Below are 15,269 nucleotides of genomic sequence, written 5' to 3' on the forward strand. Positions count from 1 at the left end.
GGCAAGGAGGAGAAGCTGTTGAGGGGACTGGGCCCGCTCCTGCAGCAGGTTCCTACAAATGAACATCCGGACTGCGTGGCCTCCATAGCCATCGTCATCAAAATGTTCGCTTGCCCCAACCATGGGGACATCATTGGCCGATTAAATAACATGCGCATTGAGATTGAAAATGCAGGCCAGCAGCCCAATCCGGCCCCATACCAATTCCCTCCCCAACCCACCCAAGGCCCTTCTTATGCCCCCCCTCAACAGTACCTTCCACCTCAGGGGCCAAGTCATTCTGTGGGGCAGCCCCTTTACCATCCCAGTATAGCAACTGGGGCACCACCACCTGCCCATGTTAGGCCACGGTCCTCTTTTCCGCCTGGGTCGTTCTCGCAGGACCTTCTGGATTTGTAATTTATGGTTGCATTGTTTGAAAAAGCATTTTATTTGTTCTTTGTTTATTGTTGTAAAAATACCATTGACTGTGTTTTGGGTGTGCCCAAAATTTTACTAAATTATGGTTTGGGTCCCAAATCATTGACTAGTGTTTTATTTGCACACTACACACAACATTCTCATTTGAAAACACAATGTAAAACGTAAGCTACACACACTGTATCTCACAAAGCCACACTTTATTTGGACAATCAACATCTTTATTTAGGGTTCCTGTGCAGATGAGGTATTAGAAAAATTTTGGACCCGAAGAGCCAAATATCAAGATGTTTCAGTAAATTACCATTTAGACAGAAACATCTTTAATATTTTTTAATAATTTTAAAAAATATGTGATGTCCAAAAAATCTCAGCCCGCAAGCCCACGTCAAGGGTCCTCATTATCTTGCGAGTCCCTACACTCAACTAACACAATCATTTATAGTAATTTAGCTAGAAAATAAAAAAAAACTAAAGAGCCCAGAAGATTTCAAAAACTGCCACGAATAGCGTCCCTCTGCCACGGCAAAGACCCCTCTGGGCTGATAAAGTAGTCTGCAAAGAGTTCCCGAACTGCAATGCCTGCAGTCCCAGGTCGTCTATGCAGGGTCCTTTCCAAACCCAAATCTGATGACGTAGGAAGATCTTCCATGTCAAGAGAAGAGGAAGCCTCGTGAATCCTGGTGAAGTTGTGTAGAACAACACAAGCTTGAATCACCAGGGTAGCATTCTCCGGATCCATCTGTATGGATGACAGAAACACCCTCCACTTGCTAGAGAGTATCCCGAAAGCGCACTCCACATACCGACGGGCACGAGTCAACCGGTAGTTGAAGATACGCCTCCTGACATCCAAACCACGCTTTGGGAAGGGCCGCATAACATGTGGAGTCAATGCAAACCCTTCATCCGCCACGATGACAAACGGAGCCGGCGGACCTGCATATCCGGGCAGTCTTCTGGACTCGGGCAGGGCAAGCTGGTTGGCACGAAGCCGCTCACCCATTCTAGAAGCACTAAAGATGCGAGCATCCGCAGTGCTTCCATAGGACCCGATATCTACCATTATAAACCGGTAATGACTGTCAGCAACAGCCATCAGCACTACCGAGAAAAACTGTTTATAATTGAAGAAACGGCTCCCTGAGTGTGGCGGCTTCTTCACACGGATGTGCTTGCCATCCATTGCCCCGATGCAGTTTGGTAACTGCGCAGAATTTTGGAAGCCCTCAGCGATCCGAAGCCAATCGTCCACCTTGGGCTGTGGCATCACCGTCTCTCGGAGTTGCTGCCAGATGACATGGCAAGTGTGTCGTACAATTCTCGAGATCGTTGAGGTCCCTAAAAGAAACTCAAAATGCAGGGATGCAAAAGAGTTCCCAGTGGCAAGGAATCTGTAGGAAAAAGGATATAAAAAAAAAAAACAGTCATCAACAAATCGCATGTAAGAACAGATTCAGGATTCTAGTATAATGCTGTATACACTACACGATTGAAAACACCATATGTCTAGTGGTGGGGAACCTATGGGACGGGTGCCATAGTCGGCACTCAAGGCCCTGTGTGTGGGCAGTACTACCACAACTAAGTGACAACAACTATGTTTAGCCCCTTTTTAATGCAGTAAATGCTGTGCAAGTGCACAATTATGTGAACATTATGCATGATGAGGACGTTAGCTGGAAATCTCGTGAGTTGCCAGCAGCACAATCATCCCAAATAGGGTCCAGACCGGTACATCGACTTTGACCAAGGTGGTGCACGCAGAGAGAGATCCTGACAGAGGGACCAATTTCATTCAGACACTACCAAAAACCACGGCACTCGCCAGTATTGGATGAAAATTGTTGACAGATTAATAACTCAGAAAGGAAGGTTACAGCTGCTGAATCACGGCGGACTGAGTGTATTAAACACCATTTTTAGCAAACGCCTGGCGAGTGCAGTGTATTTTTGGAGTGTCTGGAGGACGATAGCTGAACACAAGTTTGGAACTTTATCCAAATTGTAAAAATTAATCCAAAAATGATAGGTCATGTGACAGGGATTAATGTGTTAAGAAAAAACCATTAAACTCCCCCCAAATAAAAAAAAGGGCAAAGAAATGCTACTTCAGCAAACAGTAGCACATGTCTCACAGCAGCCATTTTGGAGCACATGTTACTCCTAACACAAGCAGTGCACATTTCTGTTGAAACTTAACAAGTACTATACTGCTTACCTCAACGTGACGATGAGCCTTTCCTCAGGAGTAATGCTGCGCCTCATATTGGTGTCCATAAAGGTAAGGACAGTACGTAGAGACGACAGCAAGCGATCAAATGTACCCACTGACATCCGACAGAAGGAAAAGAACTTCTCCGGATGGCGGCGAAGATCTTGGTATAGCGTATGGAAGTGTCCTTTCCGGTGCCGTTGTGAAACAATCGGATGGACCCAAAATCGTCGCCTTCTACTCGGTTCCTCATTCATCAAAGGAGTGCGCTGTCCCCAACGCCGAGAAACCAGCCAATGCAGCACGACCTCGTACTCAGAATCAGACATGGTGATACAGCAAAGAGAGCAGCCAAAATAACCACTGTACTCTGGAAAGACTACAGAAAATGGCCACAAATGCATACTCAGGTGCCCTTGATTTATACCAGTATCCTGGGTGGAGATATTAAAATGACATTTTTTTAACCATTCCAAGATTTCTGACGGGCCGCAAAAAAAACGGGAACACGGACACACGGAAGCACAACGGAAGCAAAAATGGCCACGGATCACGGAACAACGGAACCACGTTTTGCGGACCGAGAAAAAATACTGTCGTGTGCATGAGGCCTATATCAGAGGTTTTTTTCACTCCAGTAACCAAAAAGCTGTATTTCTGGCCTAAATGTGACTGTCACTTATGCATGTCTAATCCCAGATGTGCAGTATATCAGAGGTTTTTTTTCACCCCAGTAACCAAAAAGCTGTATTTCTGGCCTAAATGTGACAGTCACTTATGAAGTCTAATACCAGATGTGCAGTATATATCAGAGGGTTTTTTCACCCCAGTAACCAAAAAGCCTTATTTCTGGCCTAAATGTGACAGTCACTTGTGCATGTATAATCCCAGATGTGCAGTATATTAGAGGGGTTTTTTCACGCCAGTAACCACAAAGCCATATTTCTGGCCAAAATGTGACAGTCACTTATGCATGTCTAATCCCAGAGGTGCAGTATATCAGAGGGTTTTTTCACCCCAGTAAGCACAAAGCCGTATTTCTGGCCTAAATGTGACATTCACTTATGCATGTCTCATCACAGATGTGCAATATATTAGAGGTTTTTTTTCACCCCAGTAACCAAAAAGCTGTATTTCTGGCCTAAATGTGACAGTCACTTATGCATGTCTAATCCCAGATGTGCAGTATATATCAGAGGGTATTTTCACCCCAGTAACCAAAAAGCTGTATTTCTGGCCTAAATGTGACAGTCACTTATGCACGTCTAATCCCAGATGTGCACTATATGAAACAGATGTATTTTTTTTATCCCAGTAAGCAAAAAGCTGTATTTATGACCTAAATGTGACAATCACTCATGCAAGTGTAATCCCAGATTTGCAGTATATGAAACTGATATATTTTTCTCACCCCAGTAAGCACAAAGCCGTATTTCTGGCCTAAATGTGACAATCACTTATGCACGTCTAATCCCAGCTGTGCAGTATATCAGAGGTTTTTTTTCACCCCAGTAACCAAAAAGCTGTATTTCTGGCCTAAATGTGACAGTCACTTATGAAGTCTAATACCAGATGTGCAGTATATATCAGAAGGTTTTTTCACCCCAGTAACCAAAAAGCCTTATTTCTGGCCTAAATGTGACAGTCACTTGTGCATGTATAATCCCAGATGTGCAGTATATTAGAGGGGTTTTTTCACGCCAGTAACCAAAAAGCCATATTTCTGGCCAAAATGTGACAGTCACTTATGCATGTCTAATCCCAGAGGTGCAGTATATCAGAGGGTTTTTTCACCCCAGTAAGCACAAAGCCGTATTTCTGGCCTAAATGTGACATTCACTTATGCATGTCTCATCACAGATGTGCAGTATATTAGAGGTTTTTTTTCACCCCAGTAACCAAAAAGTTGTATTTCTGGCCTAAATGTGACAGTCACTTATGCATGTCTAATCCCAGATGTGCAGTATATATCAGAGGGTATTTTCACCCCAGTAACCAAAAAGCTGTATTTCTGGCCTAAATGTGACAGTCATTTATGCACGTCTAATCCCAGATGTGCACTATATGAAACAGATGTATTTTTTTAATCCCAGTAAGCAAAAAGCTGTATTTATGACCTAAATGTGACAATCACTCATGCATGTCTAATCCCAGATTTGCAGTATATGAAACTGATATATTTTTCTCACCCCAATAAGCACAAAGCCGTATTTCTGGCCTAAATGAGACAATCACTTATGCACGTCTAATCCCAGCTGTGCGGTATATTAGAGGGTTTTTTTTTCACGCCAGTAACCAAAAAGCCGTATTTCTGGCCTAAATGTGACAGTCACTTATGCATGTCTAATCCCAGATGTGCAGTATATTAGAAGTCTTTTTCACCCCAGTAAGCACAAAGCCGTATTTCTGGCCTAAATGAGACAATCACTTATGCACCTCTAATCCCAGCTGTGCGGTATATTAGAGGGTTTTTTTCACGCCAGTAACCAAAAAGCCGTATTTCTGGCCTTAATGTGACAGTCACTTATGCATGTCTAATCCCAGATGTGCAGTATATTAGAAGTCTTTTTCACCCCAGTAAGCACAAAGCCGTATTTCTGGCCTAAATGTGACACTCACTTATGCACATCTAATACCAGATGTGCAGTATATATCAGAGGTTTATTTTTTAACTCCAGTAACAAAAAAGCCGAATTTTTGGCCTAAATGTGACAGTCAATTATGCACGTCTAATCCCAGATGTGCAGTATATATCAGAGGGCTTTTTCACTCCAGTAACCAAAAAGCTGTATTTCTGGCCTAAATGTGACTGTAACTTATGCACGTCTAATCCCAGATGTGCAGTATATATCAGAGGGTTTTTTCACCCCAGTAACCAAAAAGCTGTATTTCTGGCCTAAATGTGACAGTCACTTATGCACGTCTAATCCCAGATGTGCACTATATGAAACAGATGTATTTTTTTTATCCCAGTAAGCAAAAAGCTGTATTTATGACCTAAATGTGACAATCACTCATGCAAGTGTAATCCCAGATTTGCAGTATATGAAACTGATATATTTTTCTCACCCCAGTAAGCACAAAGCCGTATTTCTGGCCTAAATGTGACAATCACTTATGCACGTCTAATCCCAGCTGTGCAGTATATTAGAGTTTTTTTTTTTCACGCCAGTAACCAAAAAGTCATATTTCTGGCCTAAATGTGACAGTCACTTATGCACGTCTAATTCCAGATGTGCAGTATATATCAGAGTTTTTTTTTTTTACCCCAGTAACCAAAAAGCCGTATTTCTGGCCTAAATGTGACATTCACTTATGCATGTCTCATCACAGATGTGCAATATATTAGAGGTTTTTTTTCACCCCAGTAACCAAAAAGCTGTATTTCTGGCCTAAATGTGACAGTCACTTATGCATGTCTAATCCCAGATGTGCAGTATATATCAGAGGGTATTTTCACCCCAGTAACCAAAAAGCTGTATTTCTGGCCTAAATGTGACAGTCACTTATGCACGTCTAATCCCAGATGTGCACTATATGAAACAGATGTATTTTTTTTATCCCAGTAAGCAAAAAGCTGTATTTATGACCTAAATGTGACAATCACTCATGCAAGTGTAATCCCAGATTTGCAGTATATGAAACTGATATATTTTTCTCACCCCAGTAAGCACAAAGCCGTATTTCTGGCCTAAATGTGACAATCACTTATGCACGTCTAATCCCAGCTGTGCAGTATATCAGAGGTTTTTTTTCACCCCAGTAACCAAAAAGCTGTATTTCTGGCCTAAATGTGACAGTCACTTATGAAGTCTAATACCAGATGTGCAGTATATATCAGAAGGTTTTTTCACCCCAGTAACCAAAAATCTGTATTTATGACCTAAATGTGACAATCACTTATGCAAGTCTAATCCCAGATGTGCAGTATATTAGAGGGGTTTTTTCACGCCAGTAACCAAAAAGCCATATTTCTGGCCAAAATGTGACAGTCACTTATGCATGTCTAATCCCAGAGGTGCAGTATATCAGAGGGTTTTTTCACCCCAGTAAGCACAAAGCCGTATTTCTGGCCTAAATGTGACATTCACTTATGCATGTCTCATCACAGATGTGCAGTATATTAGAGGTTTTTTTTCACCCCAGTAACCAAAAAGCTGTATTTCTGGCCTAAATGTGACAGTCACTTATGCATGTCTAATCCCAGATGTGCAGTATATATCAGAGGGTATTTTCACCCCAGTAACCAAAAAGCTGTATTTCTGGCCTAAATGTGACAGTCATTTATGCACGTCTAATCCCAGATGTGCACTATATGAAACAGATGTATTTTTTTTATCCCAGTAAGCAAAAAGCTGTATTTATGACCTAAATGTGACAATCACTCATGCATGTCTAATCCCAGATTTGCAGTATATGAAACTGATATATTTTTCTCACCCCAATAAGCACAAAGCCGTATTTCTGGCCTAAATGAGACAATCACTTATGCACGTCTAATCCCAGCTGTGCGGTATATTAGAGGGTTTTTTTTCACGCCAGTAACCAAAAAGCCGTATTTCTGGCCTAAATGTGACAGTCACTTATGCATGTCTAATCCCAGATGTGCAGTATATTAGAAGTCTTTTTCACCCCAGTAAGCACAAAGCCGTATTTCTGGCCTAAATGAGACAATCACTTATGCACCTCTAATCCCAGCTGTGCGGTATATTAGAGGGTTTTTTTCACGCCAGTAACCAAAAAGCCGTATTTCTGGCCTTAATGTGACAGTCACTTATGCATGTCTAATCCCAGATGTGCAGTATATTAGAAGTCTTTTTCACCCCAGTAAGCACAAAGCCGTATTTCTGGCCTAAATGTGACACTCACTTATGCACATCTAATACCAGATGTGCAGTATATATCAGAGGTTTATTTTTTAACTCCAGTAACAAAAAGCCGAATTTTTGGCCTAAATGTGACAGTCACTTATGCACGTCTAATCCCAGATGTGCAGTATATATCAGAGGGTTTTTTCACTCCAGTAACCAAAAAGCTGTATTTCTGGCCTAAATGTGACTGTAACTTATGCACGTCTAATCCCAGATGTGCAGTATATATCAGAGGGTTTTTTCACCCCAGTAACCAAAAAGCTGTATTTCTGGCCTAAATGTGACAGTCACTTATGCACGTCTAATCCCAGATGTGCACTATATGAAACAGATGTATTTTTTTTATCCCAGTAAGCAAAAAGCTGTATTTATGACCTAAATGTGACAATCACTCATGCAAGTGTAATCCCAGATTTGCAGTATATGAAACTGATATATTTTTCTCACCCCAGTAAGCACAAAGCCGTATTTCTGGCCTAAATGTGATAATCACTTATGCACGTCTAATCCCAGCTGTGCAGTATATTAGAGTTTTTTTTTTTCACGCCAGTAACCAAAAAGTCATATTTCTGGCCTAAATGTGACAGTCACTTATGCACGTCTAATTCCAGATGTGCAGTATATATCAGAGTTTTTTTTTTTTACCCCAGTAACCAAAAAGCCGTATTTCTGGCCTAAATGTGTCAGTCACTTATGCATGTCTATTCCCAGATGTGCAGTATATTAGAAGTCTTTTTCACCCCAGTAACCAAAAAGCCGTATTTTTGGCCAAAATGTGACAATCACTTATGCATGTCTAATCCAAGATGTGCAGTATATTAGAGGGGGTTTTTTTTCACGCCAGTAACCAAAAAGCCGTATTTCTGGCCTAAATGTGACAGTCACTTATGCAAGTGTAATACCAAATGTGCAGTATATGAAAGTGATATATTTTTCTCACCCCAGTAAGCACAAAGCCGTATTTCTGGCCTAAATGTGACAATCACTTTTGCACGTCTAATCCCAGCTGTGCAGTATATTAGAGTTTTTTTTTTACCCCAGTAACCAAAAAGACGTATTTCTGGCCTGAATGTGACAGTCACTTATGCATGTCTAATCCCAGATGTGCAGTATATTAGAAGTCTTTTTCACCCCAGTAAGCACAAAGCGTATTTCTGGCCTAAATGTGATATTCACTTATGCACATCTAATCCCAGATGTGCAGTATATATCAGAGTTTTCTTTTTTACTCCAGTAACCAAAAAGCCGAATTTCTGGCCTAAATGTGACAGTCACTTATGCACGTCTAATCCCAGATGTGCAGTATATATCAGAGGGTTTTTTCACTCCAGTAACTAAAAAGCTGTATTTTTGGCCGAAATGTGTCTGTCACTTATGCACGTCTTATCCCAGATATGCAGTATATATCAGAGGGTTTTTTCACTCCAGTAACCAAAAAGCTGAACTTCTTGCCTAAATGTGACTGTCACTTATGCACATCTTATCCCAGATGTGCACTATATGAAACAGATGTAATTTTTTTCACCCCAGTAACCTAAATGTGACAATCACTTATGCAAGTCTAATCCCAGATGTACAGTATATATCAGAGGGTTTTTTCACCCCAGTAACCAAAAAGCCATATTTCTGGCCAAAATGTGACAGTCACTTATGCATGTCTAATCCCAGATGTGCAGTATATAAGAAGTCTTTTTCACCCCAGTGAGCAAAAAGCCGTATTTCTGGCCAAAATGTGACAATGACTTATGCATGTCTAATCCCAGATGTGCAGTATATTAAAGGGTTTTTTTTCACATCAGTAACCAAAAAGCCATATTTCTGGCCTAAATGTGACAGTCACTTATGCATGTCTAATCCCAGATGTGCAGTATATATCAGAGGTTTTTTTACCCAGTAACCAAAAAGCCGTATTTCTGGCCAAAATGTGACAGTCACTTATGCATGTCTAATCCCAGATGTGCAGTATATTAGAAGTCTTTTTCACCCCAGTAAGCACAAAGCCGTGTTTCTGGCCTAAATGTGACACTCACTTATGCACGTCTAATCCCAGATGTGCAGTGTATATCAGAGGTTTTTTTCACTCCAGTAACCAAAAAGCCAAATTTCTGGCCTAAATGTGACAGTCACTTATGCATATCTAATCCCAGATGTGCAGTATATATCAGAGGCTTTTTCACTCCAGTAACCAAAAATCTGTATTTCTTCCCTAAATGTGACTTTCCCTTATGCACATCTTATCCCAGATGTGCACTATATGAAACAGATGTATTTTTTTCACCCCAGTAACCAAAAAGCCGCATTTCTGGCCTAAATGTGACAGTCACTTATGCAAATCTAATTCCAGATGTGCAGTATATATCAGAGGTTTTTTTTTACTCCAGTAACCAAAAAGCTGAATTTCTGGCCTAAATGTGACAGTCACTTATGCACGTCTTATCCCAGATGTGCACTATATGAAACAGATGTATTTTTTTCACCCCAGTAACCAAAAAGCCGCATTTCTGGCCTAAATGTGACAGTCACTTATGCATGTCTAATCCCAGATGTGCAGTATATTAGAAGTTTTTTTCACCCCAGTAAGCACAAAGCCGTATTTCTGGCCTAAATGTGACACTCACTTATGCATATCTAATCCCAGATGTGCAGTATATATCAGAGGTTTATTTTTTAATCCAGTAACAAAAAAGCCGAATTTTTGGCCTAAATGTGACAGTCAATTATGCACGTCTAATCCCAGATGTGCATTATATATCAGAGGGTTTTTTCACTCCAGTAACTAAAAAGCTGTATTTATGGCCTAAATGTGACTGTAATTAATGCACATCTAATCCCAGATGTGCAGTATAAATACGAGGGTTTTTTCACCCCAGTAACCAAAAAGCTGTATTTCTGGCCTAAATGTGACAGTCACTTATGCAAGTCTAATTCCAGATGTGCAGTTTATATCAGAGGGTTTTTTCACCCAAGTAACCAAAAAGCCGTATTTCTGGCCTAAATGTGACAGTCACTTATGCGCTTCTAATCCCAGATGTGCACTATATGAAACAGATGTATTTTTTTTTCATCCCAGTAAGCAAAAATCTGTATTTATGACCTAAATGTGACAATCACTTATGTAAGTGTAATCCCAGATGAGCAGCATATTAAACAGATATATTTTTCTCACCCCAGTAAGCACAAAGTCGTATTTCTGGCCTAAATGTGACAATCACTTATGCATGTCTAATCACAGAATTGCAGTATATTAGAGTTTTTTTTTCACGCCAGTAACCAAAAAGCCATATTTCTGGCCTAAATGTGACAGTCACTTATGCATGTCTAATCCCAGATGTGCAGTATATATCAGAGGTTTTTTACCCCAGTAACCAAAAAGCCGTATTTCTGGCCTAAATGTGACAGTCACTTATGCATGTCTAATCCCAGATGTGCAGTATATTAGAAGTCTTTTTCACCCCAGTAAGCACAAAGCCGTATTTCTGGCCTAAATGTGACACTCACTTATGCACGTCTAATCCCAGATGTGCAGTATATATCAGAGGGTTTTTTCACTCCAGTAACCAAAAAGCCGAATTTCTGGCCTAAATGTGACAGTCACTTATGCACGTCTAATCCCAGATGTGCAGTATATATCAGAGGTTTTTTTCACTCCAGTAACCAAAAAGCTGTATTTCTTGCCTAAATGTGACTGTCACTTATGCACGTCTTATCCCAGATGTGCACTATATGAAACAGATGTATTTTTTTCACCCCAGTAACCAAAAAGCCGCATTTCTGGCCAAAATGTGACAATCACTTATGCATGTCTAATCCCAGACGTGCAGTATATTAGAGGGGTTTTTTCACGCCAGTAACCAAAAAGCCATATTTCTGGCTTAAATGTGACAGTCACTTATGCATGTCTAATCCCAGATGTGCAGTATATATCAGAATTTTTTTACCCCAGTAACCAAAAAGCCGTATTTCTGGCCTAAATGTGACAGTCACTTATGCATGTCTAATCCCATATGTGCAGTATATATCAGAGGGTTTTTTCACCCCAGTAACAAAAAAGCCATATTTCTGGCCTAAATGTGACAGTCACTTATGCACGTCTAATCCCAGATGTGCACTATATGAAACAGATGTATTTTTTTTCACCCCAGTAAGCACAAAGCCGTATTTCTGGCCTAAATGTGACAGTCACTTATGCATGTCTAATCCCAGATGTGCAGTATATATCAGAGGGTTTTTTCACCCTAGTAACCAAAAAGCCGTATTTCTGGCCTAAATGTGACAGTCACTTATGCATGTCTAATCCCAGATGTGCACTATATGAAACAGATGTATTTTTTTTCACCCCAGTAAGCAAAAAGCTCTATTTCTGGACTTGCAGGCATGCAGGAAGGCCTGTGCTGGTGCACTATCGTTGCATAAAATGGCTGCCAGTTATGTATTGATATTGACTAACTGAAGTAAAAAAAAGTTTGTTTTCAGCAGTAGTTGGCTCAGGGCAGGCTTAAAAGAATTGTGCACTCCACCCACAAAACACTTTTGCTGTAGATCGCTGAGTACATAAACCAGTTCTTGATAAGATTTCTCCCTGATCTCTCCCTCACAGAAGCTGCAGCCTCTCCCTACACTAATCCGAGCAGAGTGACGGGCGGCGCTACGTGACTCCAGCTTAAATAGAGGCTGAGTCACATGCTGCAGTTGGCCTTTTGGGGCAAGTAGTATGACGTTTGTTGATTGGCTGCTTTGCAGCCTTTCAAAAAGCGCCATAAAAATCGCCGAACACCGAACCCAAGCCTGAACTTTTACCTAAATGTTCGGGTTCGGGTCCGGGTGCCGAAAGCCCTAAAGTTCGGTACGAACCCAAACTTTACAGTTCGGGTTCGCTCAACTCTAGTAGTGGTAGCTGTGTTAAGGTAATTGTAGTGGCAATAGAAAGAAAAGCAGCTGAGTCAGTGACAGCAGTAGTCACACAGTACAAAAAATGATGGAAGGCAGGTAGACAACAGCAGTGGAATGATGGAGCCGACAATAGCCACCATCATCAATCTATTCATCAGCCACACATTCAGTATGTGAAAATCTTCATGGATCCATGCCTTGTTCATTTTGACAAATTTGATGTTTTCTACACTGTCAGAGGACAACTTTCTCCATTTGAGTGTGACGTCACCTACCATACTGACAGCCTTTACTGTGATGACACTGAAGTCTGGACAATGTAGTACAGTGAGGGCAACCTCGGCCAGTTCAGGCCACAGTTCCAATCTGCCTCCACAGAAGTCCATGGAGTTAGGAAACAGAGAATGCGCTGGGGAAATGCCACAGTCATTTAGAAAACATTTAGAAGACAATTAAAAAAAAAAAAAAGGATATTGTCATATATTTTTAATGTTATTTGCTAGTTTTATAGAGCTAGGCATGTATACCTGAGTTAGTCTGTCAGTTATTGTCAAAAGATGTGTAATTACCTTATAATGACAGCTTTCATGAATGTCTCCTGTCCCTTTCCAATGGTCTCTTAAAAGACCGTTGCTATGGCTTGTCTGTCTCCGACTAATCACAAACAGAAGACGGAGGGGCGGTCCTCCACACTGCGTGGCTGCCTTAGTCTTCAGGGTGAAGAGGCGTGTCTCTCAGTAATCCAATCTGATTGGCTGGCAGGAAGCTGCTGGCTACAGCAAGTGTGTATGGGAAGTGAGGGAAGGCAGTTTTGGCCTCAGAGAACTGGCAGAGGAGCCATCTTGAGAAGATCCTCATATTGTAGGATTCAAAACAGCCGTAACTAAGGGGAAAACTCAAGGAAAACAGTGGTATGTGAAGAAACGAAACATTGCTTTATGCATAATGCTGCTGCAGCAGTAACATGTGCTAATATAGATTTTTGGGATGAAGACATGACAGTTATCTTTTATAGTTTAGTGTTCTCATTAAGAGAAACAAAATAAGAGTATTGCAGGTTTGATACCTTTTAATGACTAACAAAAATAGAAGTAATGATGTTACATAGCGAGCTTTCGAGACATCGCCAGTCTCTTCATCAGGCGTACTACAAGAATATATGAAGAAACAGCAATATATATACAATAAGAACAGAGGGGGGATGAATGGACATTTGAAAAAAAAAAACAGAACAACATATCAAAGATCTTGAGAATGAGTCCTTAATTATCTTACAGATAAGGGGTGTGAAAGTTTCATGGTCTCTAAATTGAAGTTATCTCAGAGACCTGGTGCCCCGACTATGTCTTCAGAAGACTCTTTAGATCTTGTAGTGTGTCATAAATCCCGGGGAAAAATTCAGTCCAGTATTCAAAGTATCAAGCAGTGTTATAAATTTGTATTCCCAAATTCTTCTAGCTCTTTGGGATTTGAAGTTACCTTTTAATATGAGAACTTTCATGTGTTCAACATTGTGTCCTGGGCTACAGAAATGCTTAGCCACAGGAAAGTGCAGCTTCTTCTCTTTAATTGTGTGGTGGTGGGACCTCATCCTTGCATTGAGTCTCTGTCCTGTTTCTCCAACGTAGAGAGGCCTCCAACAGGACATTTAGTGCAGAGAATCAGATAAACAACATTAGATGTAGAACATGTGAATGTCCCAGGGATCTTATAGTCCTGCTGTGTGTTGGGGATACAGATCTTATCTGTTGTCATTATATGGGAACAGGTTTTGCATCTTCTTATATTAAAGGGATGGGTTCCTTTTTTTGTGGTACATGGCCTTGAACTTGATCTGATCAGAATGTTCCTTAGATTTGGAGGTTGTCGGTAAGCTAGTAAGGGGGGGTCTGGGAAGATTGTTTTTAGTCGTTCATCCTTACCTAGGACATGATGTAATCTTTTGGCAGTTTTCCTCAGTACCTCTAGTTGTGGGTTGTAGGTCACAACCAGAGGTATGCGCTGGTTCTGTTTCTTTTCATTGTATTGGAGAAGTTGACTTCTGGGGATCTTGCTGGCTCTTGTGATCTGATCTTCAATTGAAGCAGGATGATAGCCCTGGTGTAAACATGTCCTTTTCAGATATTGTAAATGCTCATCCCCGTCTGATGGGCTGGAGCAGATTCGGTTATATCTGACGGCTTGACTATAGATTAGAGGTGGGACGAATCCAATATTTTTCAAATCCGAATCTGAAAAGGTTATCGAATCTTTTGAATCTTTCGAATCTCGAATCCTACGAATCCTGTACAGAACAATTGTGTGAACGGTGTAAGAAACATAGTGATCCAAAGTCAATATTCTTTCCTTACTTTTTTTAACAAAGTACTATTCGTCACCAGTAAAGAAGGTAACCTTAAAGGGAACCTGTCACCAGGATTTTGTGTATAGAGCTGAGGACATGGGCTGCTAGATGGCCTCTAGCACATCTGCAATACCCAGTCCCCATAGCTCTGTGTGCTTGTATTGTGTAAAAAAAACGATTTGATACATATGCAAATTAGGGTCCATTCACACGTCCGTTTTTTCTTTCCTGATCTGTTCAGTTTTTTGCGGAACAGATCAGGACCAGTTCTGGACCCATTCATTTTCAATGGGTCCTGAAAAAAATCGGACAGCACAATGTGTGCTGTCCGTTTCCGTTGTTCCGTTCCGCATGTCCGAAAAAATATAAAACATGTCCTATTCTTTTCCGCAAAAATCGGATCCTGGTACAATACAAAGTCAATGGATCCGCAAAAAACGGAAGACATTTCAAAGAAATCCAAACAACTTTATTTGCTTATTGAAATTTATACATGTTTCTGTTTTTTACGGATCCGCAAAAAACGGAT

This window comes from Bufo gargarizans, unplaced genomic scaffold, assembly GCF_014858855.1.
Source record: "Bufo gargarizans isolate SCDJY-AF-19 unplaced genomic scaffold, ASM1485885v1 original_scaffold_1893_pilon, whole genome shotgun sequence".
NCBI lineage: Eukaryota > Metazoa > Chordata > Amphibia > Anura > Bufonidae > Bufo > Bufo gargarizans.